The 21,976-nt window shown below is 37.5% G+C and overlaps 2 non-coding genes across 2 annotated transcripts; one reads left to right on the top strand and one right to left on the bottom strand.

Annotated features, from left to right (window-relative positions):
• Positions 1–393: 393 nt before the first annotated feature.
• On the top strand, positions 394–501 carry LOC148552973 (small nucleolar RNA R71). Its single transcript, XR_015892692.1, has one exon. It is a non-coding gene; the product is annotated as a small nucleolar RNA R71 (small nucleolar RNA).
• An 11,180-nt stretch (positions 502–11,681) lies between these two features.
• On the bottom strand, positions 11,682–11,789 carry LOC148552974 (small nucleolar RNA R71). The gene has a single exon (XR_015892799.1). It is a non-coding gene; the product is annotated as a small nucleolar RNA R71 (small nucleolar RNA).
• Between the last annotated feature and the right edge of the window lie 10,187 nt (positions 11,790–21,976).

Raw genomic sequence — 21,976 nt, forward strand, 5'->3', positions numbered from 1 at the left:
TTCACCTAAGTAATTTATCTCTGCTATTGCAGGGTTCTCAGGATCATAAGCTTCTTCTTCAGAAGATGCCTCTTAAGTACTGTTGGATGCAGCTTGCATTCCATTCAGACTTTGAGAAATCATATTGACTTGCTGAGTCAATATTTTGTTCTGAGCCAATATGGCATTCAGAGTATCAATCTCAAGAACTCCCTTCTTCATAGGCGTCCCATTACTCACAGGATTCCTTTCAGAAGTGTACATGAACTGGTTATTAGCAACCATGTCAATGAGTTCTTGAGCTTCTGCAGGCGTTTTCTTTAGGTGAATGGAGCCACCTGCAGAAGTATCCAATGACATCTTTGATAGCTCAGATAAACCATCATAGAATATATCCAGGATGGTCCATTCTGAAAGCATGTCAGAAGGACACTTTTTGGTCAGTCCTTTGTATCTCTCCCAAGCTTCATAGAGGGATTCACCTTCTTTCTGTCTGAAGGTTTGAACATCCACTCTAAGCTTGCTCAGCTTTTGAGGAGGAAAGAACTTGGCTAGGAAAGCCTTGACCAGCTTATCCCAATAGTTCAGGCTATCCTTAGGTTGAGAGTCCAACCATACTCTAGCTCTGTCTCTTACAGCAAAAGGGAAAAGCATGAGCCTGTAGACTTCAGGATCTACTCCATTAGTCTTAATAGTATCACATATCTGCAAGAATTCAGTTAAGAACTGAAAAGGATCTTCAGATGGAAGTCCATGAAACTTGCAGTTCTGCTGCATCAGAGAAACTAATTGAGGTTTCAGCTCAAAATTGTTTGCTCCAATGGCAGGAATGGAGATGCTTCTTCCATGTAAATTGGAATTAGGTACAGTAAAGTCACTAAGCATTCTCCTTGCATTATTATTATTTTCAGCTGCCATCTTCTTTTCCTGTTTGATAATTTCTGACAGGTGCTTGCTGGTTTGTTGTAATTCAGCTTCTCTTAGTTTCCTCTTCAGAGTCCTTTCAGGATCTGGATCTGCTTCAACAAGAATATTCTTGTCCTTGCTCCTGCTCATATGACAAAGAAGAGGGCACAGAAAAATAATAATAATAGAGATCCCTTTTTTTTTAAATCAAAGATTAAAATAATTAGTTAATTAAAAAGAAATTTTGAAAAAGAGGGAAGATATTTTCGAAAATTAGAGAGAGAGAGTTAGTTAGGTGGTTTTGAAAAAGATAAGAAACAAACAAAAAGTTAGTTAGTTAGTTGAAACAAATTTTGAAAATCAATTTTGAAAAGATAAGAAGTTAGGAAGTTAGAAAAGATATTTTGAAATCAAATTTTTGAAAAAGATATGATGAGAAGATATTTTTTGAAAAGATATGATAGAAATTAGTTTTGAAAAAGATTTAATTTTTTAAAAGTCACAATTAATGACTTGATTCACAAGAAATCACAAGATATGATTCTAGAACTTAAAGTTTGAATCTTTCTTAACAAGCAAGTAACAAACTTGAAATTTTTGAATCAAAACATTAATTGATGATGTTATTTTCGAAAATTATGAGACAAAATTAAGAAAAGATTTTTGAAAAATATTTTTGTAATTTTCGAAAATAACTAAGAAAAATAAAAAAGATTTAATTTTTGAAAAAGATTTTGAAAAAGAGAAGATTTTTTTAAAATGAAAATTTGATTTGACTCATAAAAACAACTTGATTTTAAAAATTTTTGAAAAAAGTCAAATCTAATTTTCGAATTTGATGAGAAGAAAAATGGAAAGATATATATATTTTTTTGATTTTTGAAAATTTTTTTTTGATGAGAGAGAAAAACATGAAAAAGATGCAATGCATGAAAATTTTAGATCAAAACTATGAATGTATGCAAGAATGCTATGAATGTCAAGATGAACACCAAGAACACCGTGAATATCATGAACATCAAGAACATATTTTTGAAAAATTTTATATGCAAAGAAAACATGCAAGACACCAAACTTAGAAATCTGTCATGTTTAGACTCTAATAAATAAAAAATGCACATGTAAAACAAGAAAAGACACAAAACAAGAAAACATCAAGATCAAACAAGAAGACTGACCAAGAACAACTTGAAGATCATGAAGAACACTATGAATGCATGAAATTTTCGAAAAATGCAAGATGCACATGCAATTGACACCAAACTTATAACATGACACATGACTCAAATAAGAAACACAAAAATATTTTTGGTTTTTATGATTTTCAAATTTTTTTTTTCGAAAATTATTGTGAAAAAAATAAAAATAAAAATAATGAGTCCAAAATTTTTAATATGAATTCCAGGAATTTTGCCATGTTAGTCTTAAAGCTCCAATCAAAGGGTCAGGCATGGCTTAATAGCCAGCCAAGCTTTAATAAAAATATGAGTGTAATTCAGACATGACAAGCCTAACATGCCCTATCCAAAAGAATTGGACATGGCTCCATTGAGGTGATTAGTTAAAGACCAATCCCAAAGCAGTTTGGGTATGGCTTTACAGCCAGATAGGATTCAACATGATTCATGAAACACTAGAATTCATTCTTAAAAATTCTGAGGAAAAATATATTTTTGAAAACATTTTTAATTAATTTTTTTCGAAAACAAAGGAAAATATTTTTGAAAGATTTTTTGAAAGGAAAACGAAAAGAAAGTTACCCAATCTGAGCAACAAGATGAACCATCAGTTGTCCAAACTCGAACAATCGCCGGCAACGGCGCCAAAAACTTGGTACGCGGAATCGTGATTACACTTTAATTATGTAAAATTCATTGCTCTTTCTTTCCCTGGAAATGGCGCCAAAAACATGATGCCAAGACCATGGTTCACAACTCCGTATAACTAACCAGCAAGTGCACTGGGTCGTCCAAGTAAAACCTTACGTGAGTAAGGGTCGAATCCGACGGAGATTGTTGGTATGAAGCAAGCTATGGTCACCTTGTAAATCTCAGTCAGGCGGATATAAAACAGTTATGGGGTTTTCGAATATTAATTAATAAAACGTAAAGATAGAGATACTTATGTAATTCATTGGTGAGAATTTCAGATAAGCGTATAGAGATGCGTTTGTTCCTCTGAATCTCTGCTTTCCTGCTATCTTCATCCAATCAGTCTTACTCCTTTCCATGGCTGGCTTTATGCAAGGGCATCACCGTTGTCAGTGGCTACATCCCCTCCTCTCAGTGAAAATGATCAACGCACCCTGTCACGGCACGGCTATTCATCTGTCGGTTCTCGATCATGCTGGAATAGGATTCACCCTCCTTTTGCGTCTGTCACTAACGCCCAGCACTCGCGAGTTTGAAGCTCGTCACAGTCATTCAATCATTGAATCCTACTCGGAATACCACAGAGAAGGTTTAGACTTTCCAGATTCTCTTGAATGCCGCCATCATTCTAGCTTACACCACGAAGATTCTGATTAAGAGATCTAAGAGACACTCATTCAATCGAAAGTAGAACAGAAGTGGTTGTCAGGCACGCGTTCATGGGGAATGATGATGATTGTCACGTTCATCACAATCAGGTTGAAGTGCGAATGAATATCTTAGAAGCGGAATAAGTTGAGTTGAATAGAAAACAATAGTACTTTGCATTAATCTTTGAGGAACAGCAGAGCTCCACACCTTAATCTATGGAGTGTAGAAACTCTACCGTTGAAAATACATAAGTGAAAGGTTCAGGCATGGCCGAGAGGCCAGCCCCAAAACGTGATCAATAGATCATAAGATAATCCAAAGATGGTCAAAAAGACTAGTAAAAGGTCCTATTTATAATAAACTAGCTACTAGGGTTTACAGAAGTAAGTAATTGATGCATAAATCCACTTCCGGGGCCTACTTGGTGTGTGCTTGGGCTGAGCTTTGAGTGTTGCACGTGTAGAGGTCCTTCTTGGAGTTGAACGCCAGCTTTTGTGCCAGTTTGGGCGTTCAACTCTGGTTTTGGCTCCTTTTCTGGCGCTGGACGCCAGATTTGGACAGAAAGCTGGCGTTGAACGCCAGTTTACGTCATCTATTCTTGGCCAAAGTATAGACTATTATATATTGATGGAAAGCCCTGGATGTCTACTTTCCAACGCAATTGGAATCGCGCCATTTCGAGTTCTGTAGCTCCAGAAAATCCACTTTGAGTGCAGGAAGGTCAGAATCCAACAGCATCAGCAGTCCTTCTTCAACCTCTGAATCTGATTTCTGCTCAAGTCCCTCAATTTCAGCCAGAAAATACCTGAAATTACAGAAAAACACACAAACTCATAGTAAAGTCCAGAAATATGAATTTAACATAAAAACTAATGAAAACATCCCTAAAAGTAACTAGATCCTACTAAAAACATACTAAAAACAATGTCAAAAAGCGTATAAATTATCCGCTCATCAGTTTGTCTTGGAGAATTTGTTTACTTTTAACCAAGTAGGTAGAAGTATTTTTGCATTTAGTTGCATTCATACACATAGGTTGTATTTCATAAACTCCACCATTCCTCTTCACTCTTTTGGTTCTCTTGAACTTAGCATGAGGACGTGCTAATGTTTAAGTGTCGAGAGATTGATAAACCCCATTTTTAGGGTTTATCTTGTGATTAATTGAGTGGATTTTATCCACTAAACTCACACTTATTCATATAATTCACATGGTTTTACAAATCCTTCCTAATTTTGTACTATGATTGAAAAGATGCTTCTTTGGCCTTAAATTTGCTAATTTTAAACCTCTCTGATTACCATTCGATGCCGTGATATATTCGTTAAGTGTTTTTAGGGTTTATAGGGTAGGAATGGCTTAGAGGATGGAAAGGAAGCATGCAAAAGTGGAAGGAACACAAGAAATTGAAGGAATTGCTAAGTTGTCAAGCCTGACCTCTTCGTACTAAATCAATCATAACTTGAGCTACAGAGGTCCGAATGAGGCGGTTTCAGTTGCGTTGGAAAGCTAACATCCGGGGCTTCAAAATGATATGCAATTTCCCATAGTTTCCATGCAGTTAGGTGATGCGTACACGTGAACGCGTACGGATGACCTAGCGAAATTTCAGCGACGCGTACGCGTGACAGAGCCACATGCTGCACGCATCAGAAAATGCTGGGGGCGATTTCTGGGCTATTTTTTGCCCAGTTTCAATCCCTAAAATACTAATTAGAGGCTGCAGAGTGGAGCTGGAGAGGAGAGAGATCTCATTATTCACACATTAGGTTTTAGATGTAGTTTTCTAGAGAGAGAGGCTCTCTCTTCTCTTTAGGTTTTAGGGTTCTTAGCCTTAATTCTTCTCAAATTCAGATTTCTATTTTACTTTAATTTAGTTTTCTTCCACTCTTATTAGTTCTAGCACTTTACTTTATCTATTTCTCTTGTTGGTTTATTTATTTTTCCAATTTAATTTATGAGCTCTTCATGTTAGATTCAATTTCCTATTTAATGCAATTTGAGGTATTTCATGTTTATTGCTTCTTACTTTATTTGTTATCATTGATGCTTGAAATTGTTGCTTTTAGATTTTACATTCTCTATTGTTTTTCTATGCTTTTATTTTATGCCTTCCAAGTGTTTGAAAAAATGCTTGGTTGGATTTCAAATTAGATTTTTATGTTCTTAGCTTAGATTGAGTAATTGGAGACTCTTGAATTATCAAAAGTCTTTTGTTGATTGGTGTTTGAAAGTTGCTACTTGGCTTGAGCTTCACTAACTCTAATCTTTGATTAGGACTTGTGAACTAAAGTTAATTATTTCTCACTTGACTTTCCTTCATTTGTTAGAGGTTAACTAAGTGAGTGCAATTTACATTTACCATCACCAGTGACTATGATAATGGGGATAGGAATTCCAATTATCAATCCTTGCTAAGACTTTTCTTAATTATTGTTTTATTTCCTTGTTATTTACATTACTTGTTCCTTGTTTCAAAAACCCAAAAAGATAAAATCCCATAACCAATTATATGTACACTTCCCTGCAATTCCTTGAGAGACGACCCGAGGTTTAATACTTTAGTTTATTTTTATTGGATTTGCTTTAGTGACAAACAGATTAAATTTGATTGAGGTTTAATTGTCAGTTTAGATCTATACTTGCAACGTGATTATTTTTGTGAAATTCTTTACCGACGATTTTTCTCCCATCATTTTTTGTCGGTAAAGAATTTCATAAAAATAATCGCGTTGCAAGTATAGATCTAAACCGACAATTAAACCTCAATAAAATTTAATTTGTTTGTCACTAAAACAAACCTAATAAAAATAAACTGATGTATTTAAACCTCGGGTCGTCTCTCAAGGAATTACAGGGAAGTGTACTTATAATTGGTTATGAGATTGTATCTTTTTGGGTTTTTGAAATGTGGACAAGGAATGTAAATAGCAAGGAAATAAAACAATAATTAAGAAAAAGTCTTAGCAAGGATTGATAATCGGAATTCCTATCCCCATTATCAATGTCAATTGTGATGGTAATTGTAAATTTTACTCACTTAGTTAACCTCTAACAAATGAAGGAAAGTCAAGTGAGAAAATCAACTTGAATTCACATGTCCTAGTCAAAGACTAGAGTTAGTGAAACTCAAGCCAACTAGCAAGTTTCAATCGCTAACCAAGAAGAAACTTATGATGATTCAAGAGTCTCCAATTAATCAATTCAAGCAAAGAATATAAAAATCTAACTTAAAACCCTCCCAAGTATTTTATCAAGCACTTCGAAGGCACAATATAAAAACATAAAAAACTAACAAGGAATATTAAATCTAAACAACCAATTGCAAACATCAATAATAACAAACGAAGAAAGGAACAATAATTATGAAATACCTCAAATTGCATTAAAAGGAAAATTGAATCTAACATGAGAATTCATAAACTAAAGTGGCAACATAAAGTAATCAATAAGGGAAATAAATAAACTAGAATCATAGAGCAATTAAAAGTAGAAGAGAACTAAATTGAAACAATATAGAATTCAGAAATTGAAAAAGAATAAATTAAGAACCCTAAAACCTAGAGAGAGGAGAGAACCTCTCTATCTAGAAAACTATATTTAAAACCTAAAATTATGTGAATAAATTGTTTTCTCCTTGATTCCTTCACTCTGCAGCCTCTAAGCAGTGTTTTCGGGCTTGGAAATGGGACAAAAGGAGCCCAGAAATCGCCCCCAGTGTCTTCTATGTAATGCAGCACGTGACGCTTTGTCAAGCGTATGCGTCGCTTGGCAAAAATCCTTGTCACGCGTACGCGTCGCTCGTCTTCTGCACTAGTCACGTGTACGCATGACTCACGCGTGCGCGTCGCTACCAGCTTCTCAAAGCATCGTTTTCTTGTATTCCTTCTACTTTTGCATACTTTCTTTCTATCCTCTAAGCCATTCCTGCCCTATAAACCCTGAAAACACTCAGCAAACATATCACGGCATCGAATGGTAATAAGAGGGGATTAAAATTAGCAAATTTAAGGCCAAAGAAGTATGTTTTCAATCAAAGCACATAATTAAGAAGGAAGATGTAAAACATGCAAATCATATGCATAAGTGTGAGAATAATGGATAAAATCTACTAAATTAAGCACAAGATAAATCCTAAAAATGGGGTTTATCAATCTCCCCACACTTAAACATTAGCAAGTCCTCATGCTAAGCTCAAGAGAACCAAAAGAGTGAAGGAAAAATGGTAGAACTTATGCAATGCAACCTATCTAGATGGAAGCTACCTACATGCATTATGCTATTCTTATTATTATCTGTCTATATATTGATGAGCGGATAATTTATACGCTTTTTGGCATTATTTTTAGTATGTTTTTAGTATATTTTAGTTTGTTTTTATTATATTTTTATTAGTTTTTAAATAAAAATCACATTTCTGGACTTTACTATGAGTTTGTGTGTTTGTCTGTGATTTCAGGTATTTTCTGGCTGAAATTGAGGGACCTGAGCAAAAATCTGATTCAGAGGCTGAAAAAGGACTGCAGATGCTGTTGGATTCTGACCTCCCTGCACTCGAAGTAGATTTTCTGGAGCTACAGAAGCCCAATTGGCGCGCTCTTAATTGCGTTGAAAAGTAGACATCCTGGGCTTTCCAGCAATATATAATAGTCCATACTTTGCCCGAGATTTGATGGCCCAAACTGGCGTTCCAATCAGCATAGAAATTCTGGCGTCAAAATGCCAGAACTGGCATAAAAGCTAGAGTTAAACGCCCAAACTGGCACAAAAGCTGGTGTTTAACTCCAAGAAAAGCCTCTACACATGAAAGCTTCAATACTCAGCCCAAGCACACACCAAGTGGGCCCCAGAAGTGGATTTCTGCATCATTTACTCATTTCTGTAAACCCTAGGCTACTAGTTCTCTATAAATAGGACCTTTTGCTATTGTATTTTCATCTTTGATTAGCCTTATGCTATCTTAGATGCTTTTGGGAGGCTGGCCTCACGGCCATGCCTGAATCTTGTTCTTATGTATTTTCAACGGTGGAGTTTCTACACACCAAAGATTAAGGTGTGGAGCTCTGCTGTTCTTCATGAATTAATGCAAAGTACTATTGTTTTTCTATTTAACTCAAGCCTATTTCTGTTCTAAGATATCCATTCATTCTTCAACATGATGAATGTGATGATCCGTGACACTCATCACCATTCTCACCTATGATCGTGTGCCTGACAACCACTTCCGTTCTACATGCAATCAAGCTTGAATGTGTATCTCTTGGGTTTCTAATCTAAGATTAGAACCTTCGTGGTATAGGCTAGAATTATTGGCGGCCATTCCTGAGATCCGGAAAGCCTAAACATTGTCTGTGGTATTCTGATTAGGATCTGGAAAGGGATGACTGTGACGAGCTTCAAACTCACGAGTGTTGGGCGTAGTGACAGACGCAAAAGGATCAATGGATCCTATTCCAACATGATCGAGAACCGACAGATGATTAGCCGTGCGGTGACAGCGCATTTGGAATATTTTCACTGAGAGAACGGGAAGTAGCCATTGACAATGGTGATGCCCAACATAAAGCCTGCCATGGAAAGGAGTATGAATGATTGGAAGAAGGCAATAGGAAAGCAGAGGTTCAGAAGGAACAAAGCATCTTGATACGCTTATCTGAAATTCCTACCAGTGAATTACATAAGTATCTCTATCTTTATTTTATGTTTTATTCATCTTTTAATTATCAATCCTCCATAACCATTTGAATCCGCCTGACTGAGATTTACAAGATGACCATAGCTTACTTCAAGCCGACAATCTCTGTGGGATTGACCCTTACTCACGTAAGGTTTATTACTTGGACGACCCAGTGCACTTGCTGGTTAGTTGTGCGGAGTTGTGACAAAGAGTTGAGATTACAATTGTGCATACCAAGTTGTTGGCGCCATTGACAATCACAATTCTGTGCCCCAAGTTTTTGGCGCCGTTGTCGGGGATTGTTCGAGTTTGGACAACTGACGGTTCATCTTGTTGCTTAGATTAGGTAATTTTATTTTATGCTTAAGCTTTTTACTTTTTATTTTCGAAAAAAATTTTCAAAAATACAAAAAAAAATTCTATTATGTTCTTCAGAGTTTTTAAGAATGAATTCTAGAGTTTCATGATGATTTGTTGAAGTCTGGCTGATTGTGAAACCATGTCTAAACTTTTGGACTGAGGTTTCAACTTATCATCATAAGAGCTTGTTGATTTCTATCAATCTTGCTGTTGAAAGTAATGATCTGCTAAAGCTTGGCTGGCCATTGGCCATGTCTAGTGTTTTGGATCGAAGCTTTAACTGAAAGCTTGGCTGGCTAGTAAGCCATGTCTAATTCTTGGACCGGAGTTTTAGACTAACATTGCATGATTCCTGGAATTCTCATTAAAAATTTTGAATCTCTTTATTTTCTTTTTCATATAATTTTCGAAAAATCACAAAAAAAAAAATTATAAAATTTATAAAATCAAAAATATTTTATGTTTCTTGTTTGAGTCTAGTGTCTAATTTTAAGTTTGGTGTCAATTGCATATCTTTATTATTCTTGCATTTTTTGAATATATGCATTATGTTCTTCATTGATCTTCAAGTTGTTCTTAATGATTTCAGTGCTCTGATCTTTAATTTCTCTTATTTTGTGTCTTTTGTTGTTTCTTACATGCATTTTTTTTATTTGTTATAGTCCTTAGTATACAAACTTCTGAGTTTGGTGTCTTGCATGCATTGTTTATTTGATCTTAGTTGCATCTCTTATTGTTTTTCATCATTAAAAATTCAAAATTTTTTTTAAAATTGTGTCTTTTCAAGTCAATAACATAGAGAATTGAAGATTCAGAATATTCAGCAGAGGAATTACACAGAAAAAGCTGGGCATTCAAAACGCCCAGTGAGGAATGAAAACTGGCGTTTAAACACCAGCCAGGGTACCTGGCTGGGCGTTAAACGCCCAAAAAGGTAGCATTTTGGGCGTTAAATGCCAGAATGGATGCCATTCTGGGCGTTTAACGCCAGGAGGACACTAGAGGGAAGATTTTGTTTTTAATTCAAATCTTTTTCAAATTTTCATAATTTTTCAAAATCAAATGTTTGTCAAATCATATCTCTTCAATCATATCTTTTCAAAATCAATTTCTTTCCATTTTTTTTAAATTATTATTATTTTCGAAAATCCTTGCTACAATTAGTGATTTAATTCAAAATTTTCAAGTTGTTACTTGCCTATTAAGAAAGGATCAAAAGTTTTAATTCTAGAATCATATCTTTTAATTTCTTGTTGGTCAAGTAATCAACTTTAATTTTAAAAACTTTCTCTTTTTAAATTGATTCTCAATCATATCTTTTCAATCACATCTTTTTCAAAATTAAGCTTCAATCATATCTTTTTGATTTCTAATTTCAAAATCTTTTTCAAAAATCACTTAATTTCTTTCCCAATCTTAGTTTTTGAAAATCAATTACCAAATTTTCAAAATTGCTCTTATTATTTCAAAATCTTTTTACTTTATTTTCGAAAATTCTTTCCCTCTTCTCACATCCTTCTATTTAAAGGACTAACACCTCTCCATTATCAATAATTCGAACTCTATCCCTCTTGATAAGTTTGAATTCTTTCTTCTCTACCTTCTCCTTCTATTCTTCTTTACCTCTGACACCTCAAGGAATCTCTATACTGTGACATAGAGGATTTCATATTTTCTTCTCCTCTCTTTTCATATGAACAGGAGCAAGGACAAGGGCATTCTTGTTGAAGCTGATCCTGAACCTGAAAAAACCTTGAAGAGAAAGCTTAGAGAAGCTAAAGTACAACTCTCTGTAGAGGATCTAACAGAACTTTTTAAACAAGAAGAAGACATGGCAGCCGAAAACAACAACAATGCCAACAATGCAAGGAAGGTGCTTGGTGACTTTATTGCACCTACTCCTGACTTCTATGGGAGAAGCATCTCAATCCCTGCCATTGAAGCAAACAACTTTGAGCTTAAGCCTCAATTAGTTTCTCTAATGCAACAGAATTGCAAGTTTCATGGACTTCCATTCGAAGATCTTCATCAATTCTTAGCTTAATTCTTGCAAATCTGTGACACTGTCAAGACTAATAGGGTTGGTCCCGAGGTCTATAGACTTATGCTTTTTCCCTTTGCTATAAGAGACAGAGCTAGAACATGGTTGGATTCACAACCTAAAGAAAGCCTGAACTCTTGGGAAAAGCTAGTCAATACCTTCTTGGCAAAATTCTTTCCACCTCAAAAATTGAGCAAGCTTAGAGTGGAAGTCCAAACCTTCAGACAGAAGGAAGGTGAATCCCTCTATGAAGCCTGGGAAAGATACAAGAAATTGATCAGAAGGTGTCCTTATGACATGCTTTCAGAATGGAGCATCATAGGTATTTTCTATGATGGTCTATCTGAACTGTCCAATATGTCATTGGACAACTCTGCTGGACGATCTCTTCATCTGAAGAAGATGCCTGCAGAAGCTCAGGAACTCATTGAAATGGTTGCAAATAACCAATTCATGTACACTTCTGAAAGGAATCCTGTGAATAATGGGATAAATCAGAAGAAAGGAGTTCTTGAGATTGATACTCTGAATGCCATATTGGCTCAGAATAAAATATTGACTCAACAAGTCAATATGATTTCTCAGAGTCTATCTGAAATGCAAGCAGCAACAGGCAGTACCAAAGAAACTTCATCTGAAGAAGAAGCTTATGATCTTGAGAACCCAGCAATGGAAGAGGTGAATTACATGGGAGAACCCTATGGAAACACCTATAATCCTTCATGGAAAAATCATCCAAACCTCTCATGGAAGGATCAACAAAGGCCTCAACAAGGCTTCAACAACAATAATGGTGGAAGAAATAGGTTTAGCAATAGCAAGCCTTTTTCATCATCTTCTCAGCAACAGACAGAGAATTCTAAGCAGAGCCACTCTGACTTAGCAACTGTAGTCTCTGATTTAATTAAAACCACTCAAAGTTTCATGACTGAAACAAGGTCCTCCATTAGAAATTTGGAGGCACAAGTGGGTCAGCTGAGTAAAAAAATTACTGAACTCCCTCCTAGTACTCTCCCAAGTAATACAGAAGAGAATCCATAAAGAGAGTGCAAGGCCATCAACATTACCCACTCGGCTGAACCTGGAGAGGAGGAAGAGGCAGTGATTTCCACTGAGGAAGACCTCAATGGACGTCCACTGGCCTCCAAGGAGTTCCCTAATGAGGAACCATGGGAATCTGAGGCTCACACTGAGACCATAGAGATTCCATTGAATTTACTTTTGCCATTCATGAGCTCTGAAGAGTATTCTTCCTCTGAAGACGATGAAGATGTTACTGAAGAACAAGTTGCTAAGTACCTTGGAGCAATCATGAAGCTAAATGCCAAGCTATTTGGTAATGAGACTTGGGAGGATGAACCCCCCTTGCTCCCCAAAGAACTGGATGACCTGACTAGGCAGAAATTACCTCTGAAGAGACAGGATCCTGGAAAGTTCTCAATACCTTGTACCATAGGCTTCATGACCTTTGAGAAGGCTCTGTGTGACCTAGGGTCAAGCATAAACCTCATGCCTCTCTCTGTAACGGAGAAGCTAGGAATCCTTGAGGTACAAGCTGGAAGAATCTAACTAGAGATGGCAGACAATTCAAGAAAACAGGCTTATGGACTTGTAGAAGATGTCTTGGTAAAGGTTGAAGGTCACTACATCCCTGCTGATTTCATAATCCTAGACACTGGGAAGTGTATGGATGAATCCATCATCCTTGGCAGACCCTTCCTAGCCACAGCAAGAGCTGTGATTGATGTTGACAGAGGAGAATTTGTCCTTCAAGTGAATAAGGACTCCCTTGTGTTTAAAGCTCAAGGGTCTCCCTCTGTAACCATGGAGAGGAAGCATGAAAAGCTTCTCTCAATGCAGAGTCAAACAAAATCCCCACATTCATACTCTAAGTTTGGTGTTGGGAGGCCACAACCAAACTCTAAGTTTGGTGTTGAGAGGCCATCATCATGCTCTGAGTATCTGTGAGGCTCCATGAGAGCCCACTGTTAAGCTACTAACATTAAAGAAGCGCTTGTTGGGAGGCAACCCAATTTTACTTATCTATGTTATATTTCTATTTTCCATTGTTATTTTATGTTTTCTATAGGTTGATGATCATGTGAAGTCACAAAAACAATTGAAAAAGCAAGAACAAACTGAAAAATAGAATGAAAAATAGCACACCCTGGAGGAGAGGCCTACTGGCGTTTAAACGCCAGTAAGGGCAGCAGAATGGGCGTTAAATTCCCAGTCTGGCACCATCTGGGCGTTTAACGCCAGAAATGGGCACCAGACTGGCGTTTAACGCCCGAAAAGGGCAAGAAGCAACTTGGCGTTTAACGCCAGGATTGGTAGCAGAAGGTGTTTTGCACGCCTAATTGGTGCAGGGATGAGAAATCCTTGACACCTCAGGATCTGTGGACCCCACAGGATCCCCACCAATCTTAACTCACTCTCTCTCTTCTTCACACATTTTCATAATACTCTTCCCCAAATACCCTTCACCAATCAACTCAATACCTCTTCCCCAAAAACCCCTCACCTATCAAATCTTACCCTCTTCTCCATAAACCCTTCACCAATCCACATCCATCCATCATAAACCCCACCTACCTCACCATTCAAATTCAAACCACTTTCCCTCCCAAACCCACCCATACATGGCCGAATCATACCCCCTCCATCTTCTCTATTTCTTCTCCCTCCGCTCTCTTCATTCTTCTTTTGCTCGAGGACGAGCAAACCTTCAAAGTTTGGTGTGGTAAAAGCGTTGCTTTTTGTTTTTCCATAACCATTTATGGCACCAAAGGCCGGAGAAACCTCTAGAAAGAGGAAAGGGAAGGCAAAAGCTTCCACCTCCGAGTCATGGGAGATGGAGAGATTCATCTCAAGGGTACATCAAGACCACTTCTATGAAGTTGTGGCCAAGAAGAAAGTGATTTTCGAGGTCCCTTTCAAGCTCAAAAAGGGTGAATATCCGGAGATCCGACATAAGATTCGAAGAAGAGGTTGGGAAGTTCTCACCAACCCCATTCAACAAGTTGGAATCTTAATGGTTCAAGAGTTCTATGCCAATGCATGGATCACCAAGAACCATGATCAAAGTGTGAACCCGAATCCAAAGAATTGGCTTACAATGGTTTGGGGGAAATAATTAGATTTCAGTCCGGAAAATGTAAGGTTGGCATTCAACTTGCCAATGATACAAGGAGATGCACACCCTTACACTAGAAGGGTCAACTTTGATCAAAGGTTGGACTAAGTCCTCATAGACATTTGTGAAGAGGGCGCTCAATGGAAGAGAGATTCAAGAGGAAAGCCGGTTCAACTAAGAAGGCATGACCTCAAGCCCGTGGCTAGGGGATGGTTGGAGTTCATCCAACGCTCAATCATTCCCATTAGCAACTGGTCTGAAGTTACTATAGACCGAGCTATCATGATCCATAGCATCATGATTAGAGAGGAAGTAGAAGTTCATGAGGTTATATCCCTAGAACTCTACAAGGTGGTGGACAAGTTTTCTACTTTGGTAAGGTTAGCCTTCCCTAATCTCATTTGTCACCTCTGCAATTCAGCTGGAATTGACATAGAGGAAGACATCCTCATTAATGAGGACAAGCCCATCACTAAGAAAAGGATGGAGCAAATAAGAGATCCCACTCATGGACAAGAGCATTAGGAGATTCCTCATCATGAAATCCCTGAGATGCCTTAAGGGATGCATTTTCCTCCACAAAACTATTGGGGGCAAATTAACACCTCCCTAGGAGAATTAAGTTCCAATATGGGACAACTAAGGGTGGAGCACCAAGAACATTCCATCCTCCTTCATGAAATTAGAGAAGATCGAAGAGTCATGAGAGAGGAGCAACAAAGGCAAGGAAGAGACATTGAGGAGCTCAAGCACTCCATAAGATCTTTAAGAGGAAGAACTAGTCGCCATCACTAAGGTGGACCCATTCTTTAATTTCCTTGTTCCTTATTTTTCTGTTTTTCGAAAATTATGCTTTATGTTTATTTATGTTTGTGTCTTATTACATGATCATTAGTGTCTTAGTGTCTATGCCTTAAAGCTATGAATATGAATCCATCACCTTTCTTAAATGAAAAATGTTTTTAATTGAAAAAGAAAAAGAAGTACATGAATTTCGAATTTTAAAACAGATTAATTGTTTTGATGTGGTGGCAATACTCTTTGTTCTTCTGAATGAATGCTTGAGCAGTGCATATTTTTAATATTGTTGTTTATGAATGTTAAAATTGTTAGCTCTTGAAAGAATGGTGGAAAAGGAGAAATGTTATTGATAATCTGAAAAATCATAAAAATAATTCTTGAAGCAAGAAAAAGCAGTGAATAGTAAGGCTTGCAGAAAAAAATATATGCAAAAAAAATGCAAAAAAAAAAAAAAGAAAGAAAAAGAAAAAGCAAGCAGAAAAAGCCAATAGCCCTTTAAACCAAATGGCAAGGATGAAATAAAAAAGGATCCAAGGCTTTGAGCATCAGTGGATAGGAGGGCCCACAGGGATAAAATCCTGGCCTAAGCGGCTAAACCAAGCTGTCCTTAAGCATGTGCTTGTGGCGTGAAGGTGTCAAGTGAAAACTTGAGACTGAGCGGTTAAAGTCGTGGTCCAAAGCAAAAAGAGTGTGCTAAAGAGCTCTGGACACCTCTAATTGGGGACTCTAGCAAAGCTGAGTCACAATCTGAAAAGGTTCACCCAGTTATGTGTCTGTGGCATTTATGTATCCGGTGGTAATACTGGAAAACAAAATGCTTAGGGTCACGGCCAAGACTCATAAAGTAGCTGTGTTCAAGAATCAACATACTGAACTAGGAGAATCAATAACACCATCTGAATTCTGAGTTCCTATAGATGCCAACCATTCTGAACTTCAAAAGGATAAAGTGAGATGCCAAAACTGTTTAGAAGCAGAAAGCTAATAGCCCCGCACGTCTGATTAAAACTGATCTTCATAGATGTTTTTGGAATTCATTGTATATTCTATTCTTTTTATCCTATTTGATTTTCAGTTGCTTGGGGACAAGCAACAATTTAAGTTTGGTGTTGTGATGAGCGGATAACTTATACGCTTTTTGGCATTGTTTTTAATATATTTTAGTTAGTTTTTATTATATTTTTATTAGTTGTTAAATAAAATTCACATTTCTAGACTTTACTATGAGTTTGTATGTTTTTTTGTGATTTCAGGTATTTTCTGGCTGATATTGAGGGACCTGAGCAAAAATCTGATTTAGAGGCTGAAAAAGGACTGCAGATGCTGTTGGATTCTGACCTCTCTGCACTCGAAGTGGATTTTCTGGAGCTATAGAAGCTCAATTGGCGCGTGCTTAATTACGTTGAAAAGTAGACATTGTGGGCTTTCCAACAATATATAATAGTTCATACTTTGCCCGAGATTTGATGGCCCAAACCGGCGTTCCAAGTCAGCATAGAATTTCTGGCGTCAAAACGCCAGAACTGGCATAAAAGCTGGAGTTAAACGCCCAAACTGGCACAAAAGCTGGCGTTTAACTCCAAGAAAAGCCTCTACACGTGAAAGCTTCAATACTTAGCCAAAGCGCACACCAACTGGGCCTCGGAAGTGGATTTCTGCATCATTTACTCATTTCTGTAAACCCTAGGCTACTAGTTCTCTATAAATAGGACCTTTTGCTATTGTATTTTCATCTTTGATTAGCCTTATGCTATCTTAGACGCTTTTGGGAGGCTGGCCTCACGGCCATGCCTGAACCTTGTTCTTATGTATTTTCAACAGTGGAGTTTCTACACACCAAAGATTAAGGTGTGGAGCTCTGCTGTTCTTCATGAATTAATGCAAAGTACTATTGTTTTTCTATTCAACTCAAGCCTGTTTCTGTTCTAAGATATCCATTCATTCTTCAACATAATGAATGTGATGATCCGTGACACTCATCACCATTCTCACCTATGATCGCGTGCCTGATAACCACTTCCGTTCTACATGAAATCAAGCTTGAATGTGTATCTCTTGGGTTTCTAATCTAAGATTAGAACCTTCGTGGTATAGGCTAGAATTATTGGCAGACATTCCTGAGATCCGGAAAGTCTAAACCTTGTCTGTGGTATTCTGAGTAGGATCTGGGAAGGGATGACTGTGACGAGCTTCAAACTCACGAGTGTTGGGCGTAGTGACAGACGCAAAAGGATCAATGGATCCTATTCCAACATGATTGAGAACTGACAGATGATTAGCCGTGCGGTGACAGTGCATTTGGAACAGTTTTACTGAGAGGACGGGAAGTAGCCATTGACAACGGTGATGCCCAACATAAAGCTTGCCGTGGAAAGAAGTATGAATGATTGGAAGAAGGCAATAGGAAAGCAGAGGTTCAGAAGGAACATTATTGAACTTAACATTGGGGTGATTTTATTCCCCTATTCATTTATTCTTTTTTTTTGTTTTTTTATGAATGAAAGCATAATATATCAATGCATATATTTTTCTAATTTCACATGAGTAGGGACCCAAATTTCCAATATTTGTCAATATAAGCAAAAACACATTCTTATAAACCATAGTTCCCACATTTCCCCATATTTAGTTGACACACAATCTCTATCTTAAGCTAACCGAAGATTCAAATAGGGTAATTACTTGTTTTCCCGCTTAAGGCTAGTGATGTGGTAATATAAAGAACAAAAAGGGGTTAAGAGGCTCAAGGTAGCAAACGAAGGCAAATGAAATGGTAGGTTATTTGGAATAAGTGAGCTATAATCAAATGATGGCCTCAATCACATATAAGCATGAACATACACTAAATAATGGACATATAGAATGGAACAAACCAAAGATTGCAATTATAGAAAAGAAACACACAAGAATAAAAATCATGGTTAAGTAATGTAACCATGCAATTAAGCTAAAAAACTCACAAGTTGTGTGTTCTTAGCTCTAAAACCATGTTCCAAAATAAAATTCTTCAAACAAGTTTAACAAAAATTTTAATTCAAATTAGTGAAATGTTATAAAATAGTTTCTTGGAAAAAAAATTATTACTTCAACTAAGTAGTGGTAAAATATACACAAAATCAAACAAACATGCAATCAAACATGCAAATGCAACAACTAATTTAACAAAGAAAATTAAACATTGGTGTTGAGAAGGAAATAACTAGCCCACGGAAGTCAGTATCGACCTCCCCACACTTAAAGATTGCACCATCCTCGGTGCATGCAAAGAAGTGTAAGTGGACGGGCTGCTACAACTGATGCTTTTCTCCAAAGATTGTGCAGATGGACTTATCTGTTGCCCCATTGAGAAGCTTTTTCCTTTCTCTTCTTGATGGCCATCCTAAAAGATGAGGAAAAGGAAGAAAAATAACCCACAAACCAAGGTATGAAAAGAAATAAAATATATGTGGGCTATTGCCAAATAATAAGGTTCTCAGCTACATGGTAGCTACAAGTTGTACGCGAGAAAAAAATAGATGCAGATGGCATATCAATAGTGTAAAAATTGCAATAATAGGGGAGAAAGAATGGGTAATGAAAGACAACATAAGTGCATATCAATGCAAATGGAATAAAAGTGTCATAAAAAAAATTAGCATTGACCTATGAATAATAATACCCAACAATATAAAACAAGTCTCGAAGCACCAAAATAATGCAAGAAAAGATGCAACAGTTGAATAAGAACATTTAACACCAATGATAAAATAGGAAATTAGAAAAGAAGATAGAAACATGAACAAAATTAAAATGCAATGAAGAAAAGTATGCTAAGCAAAATGTGAAAGAGAATAAGGAAGAGAAAGGAGGAGAAGGAAGTGAGAAAGGAAGAGGAAAGAAGAAGGAAGGAGAGAAGAAAGAAGTAGAATGAAAAACAGGAAACGGATGTGACGGGCGCCCATGCATCACGCATACGCGTGAAAACAGACATGGCCATGCGACGCGTAAGCGTCCTCCACGCGTATGCATGGATGGAAAAAATGAACCCTGACGCGTGACTACTCGCGCGACTCCAGCACCATGGCCGCACAACTCTCTGTTCAATTCACTCTTTCACGCCGATTTGCTTGACCACGCGTACGTGTCACTGACGCTTACGCGTGGATTGAAAAATTTGCAGGGGACGCGTACGCGTGGGGCACGCGTATGCATGGGGTGGCCTGTGCGCTAGGTACCCCTCCTGCACAGCTCCCGCGTAACTCTTTGTTCCTTTTAGATAAGGAGCGAACCCCCATGCGATGCGTGCATGTCACTGTCACTTTTTTTTATAAAGCAAAATAAAAGTAATTATGCAGAACTGGAAATTAAAATTGACAGAAATGAATTAGAACTAATAAAAAGAAAGATCATACCATGGTGAGTTGTCTCCCACCTAGCACTTTTATTTTCTGTCCTTAAGTTGGACATTTGTTGCGCTCCGTGTCATGGTGGCTTGTGCTTGAACTCATCTTGAAACTTCCACCAATGTTTGGACTTCCAATAAGCTCTAACATCTCCAAGTGAATTCACCAAGCCTTGATGAAGTTCTTCACAAGCTTCGAGCTCCCAAATTTGATCCTCTTGATGCCGGGATCCCAATTCTTGTTTCTACATCCGTCTTCAAGTTGATCATCATGATTCCATCTGGGTGGTTTAGCCTTGTAATTCTCATTTAAGCACCCAAAGATCCTCCTAGACCCAATCAATTGAGAATTATACTAACCCTTGCAATTAGGCCTTGAGCTTCCAACTATAACGAACCTAGGATGGTGTTGCCAACCGCTAACCATCTCCCTTTTACTCTTAAAACCGCAGATAGCTCTAAGTTGTGCATCCGTTTTAAGAAGACCATATTCAAGTGGGAAGGTAGAGTTTAAGGATAAGAATTTTACCCACTTGAATGTTGTGTTGGATGGTAATGGCTTGGGGGGAGGTATCTCCAGTAGCGGCCTTGCCAATGTATGCTTCAATCTCTTGGGTTCCTCTTTGATGATCTCCACCTCTTGACAAGCTTCTGCAACATTGACCTCTTCTTTAAGTCCAATGGGGGAGGATTCAATTGTTGATAAAAACTCATCAGTTATTGAATCCATCTCATGATCAACCTCCTCCAAGTCTTCAACCATGACATGCCTTGGATGTTGTACACCCTCCTCAACATCAAATTCAAACGTTTTGGAAGGAGGCTCTCTGACTTGAGATTCCCATGGAGGTTCCACATCTCCTAAGTCCTCAACCACTTCCTCTTCTTTGATGATTTCGGTTTTCTCCACTTGCTCTAGTACAAAATCTAACTCCTCCTTGATAACTTTCACCTCTTGACAACTTTCTTCAATTCCCCCTAATTCTTCAACTACTCCTTCATTTTCAGGGGTCTCTCCTACCTCCACTTTTCGGGCCTTCTCTTGCTTCTCTTGAAGTATGGATGCGTGAACCCGATCCATTACATCCCTAAGACGATCCCTTATCTCTTGTTCCATGTCAATAGCGTAATTGGGATCATGTTGCTCTTGGATTGATGGATATGGGTAAAAATTCAGTGCACCAGAGCATAAGGGTTGAGTATTGGGGGTAAAGGATGGATCCACACAGGATATAAGAGCTTGGAGAGTAGAGGTGAGACCGGTGAGAGTAGAGGTAAGTGTGGTTTGAAGCTCTCTTTGCCCTTGGCGAATAGCACTAAAGGTATCATCTATGGGAGCTTGGGGTGGATAGGAGGGTTCATTTGTTGGGAGAAAAGGCTCATAATACGGAGGTGGTTCTTCTTGATAAGGGTATGGAGATGGTGTATATTGAGGTAGTGGTTCTGTGTATGGTTCATATGGTGGTTGGTGTGGTGGATATGGGTTAGGGTCATAATGGGGCTTGTGAGTATGGTGGTTCAAACCTATGTTGAGTAGTTCATAGACATATGGTGAGGGTTATTGATTGTCACGAATAAGTCCACCATAACCATTGTCTTGGGATGCATCGTAGAATGGTTGTTGCTCATGGCATATTGGAGGACGTTGTTGCCGAAAGGGTTGATCAAATCCTTGTGGCTCCTCTCATCTTTGATAGTCTTAACCTTGATACATATTCTCATTGTAGATTCTATATTCTCTACAACATAATTTGAACCAAACTCATAGCCAAAGGGGTGAGAATTCATAGTAGCAAGCAAAAATAAAAGCTAATAAAAATAAGCAACAAAATCCTAAAACTAACAAAAACTAACAAATAAGCAAAAGGAAAATATGTACAATAACCAATAATAAGGCACACATTTGCAATTCCTCGACAACGGCGCCAAAAATTGATGGGGGAAAAATCGTCGATAAAGAATTTCACAAAAATAATCGCGTTGCAAGTATAGATCTAAACTGACAATCAAACCTCAATCAAATTTAATTTGTTTGTCACTAAAGCAAACCCAATAAAAATAAACCGAAGTATTTAAACCTCAGGTTGTCTCTCAAGAAATTACAGGGAAGTGTACTTATAATTGGTTATGAGATTGTATCTTTTTGGGTTTTTGAAATGTAGAACAAGGAAT

This window comes from Arachis ipaensis, chromosome B7 (assembly GCF_059453495.1).
Source record: "Arachis ipaensis isolate K30076 ecotype BB chromosome B7, ASM5945349v1, whole genome shotgun sequence".
NCBI classification, from domain to species: Eukaryota; Viridiplantae; Streptophyta; class Magnoliopsida; order Fabales; family Fabaceae; genus Arachis; species Arachis ipaensis.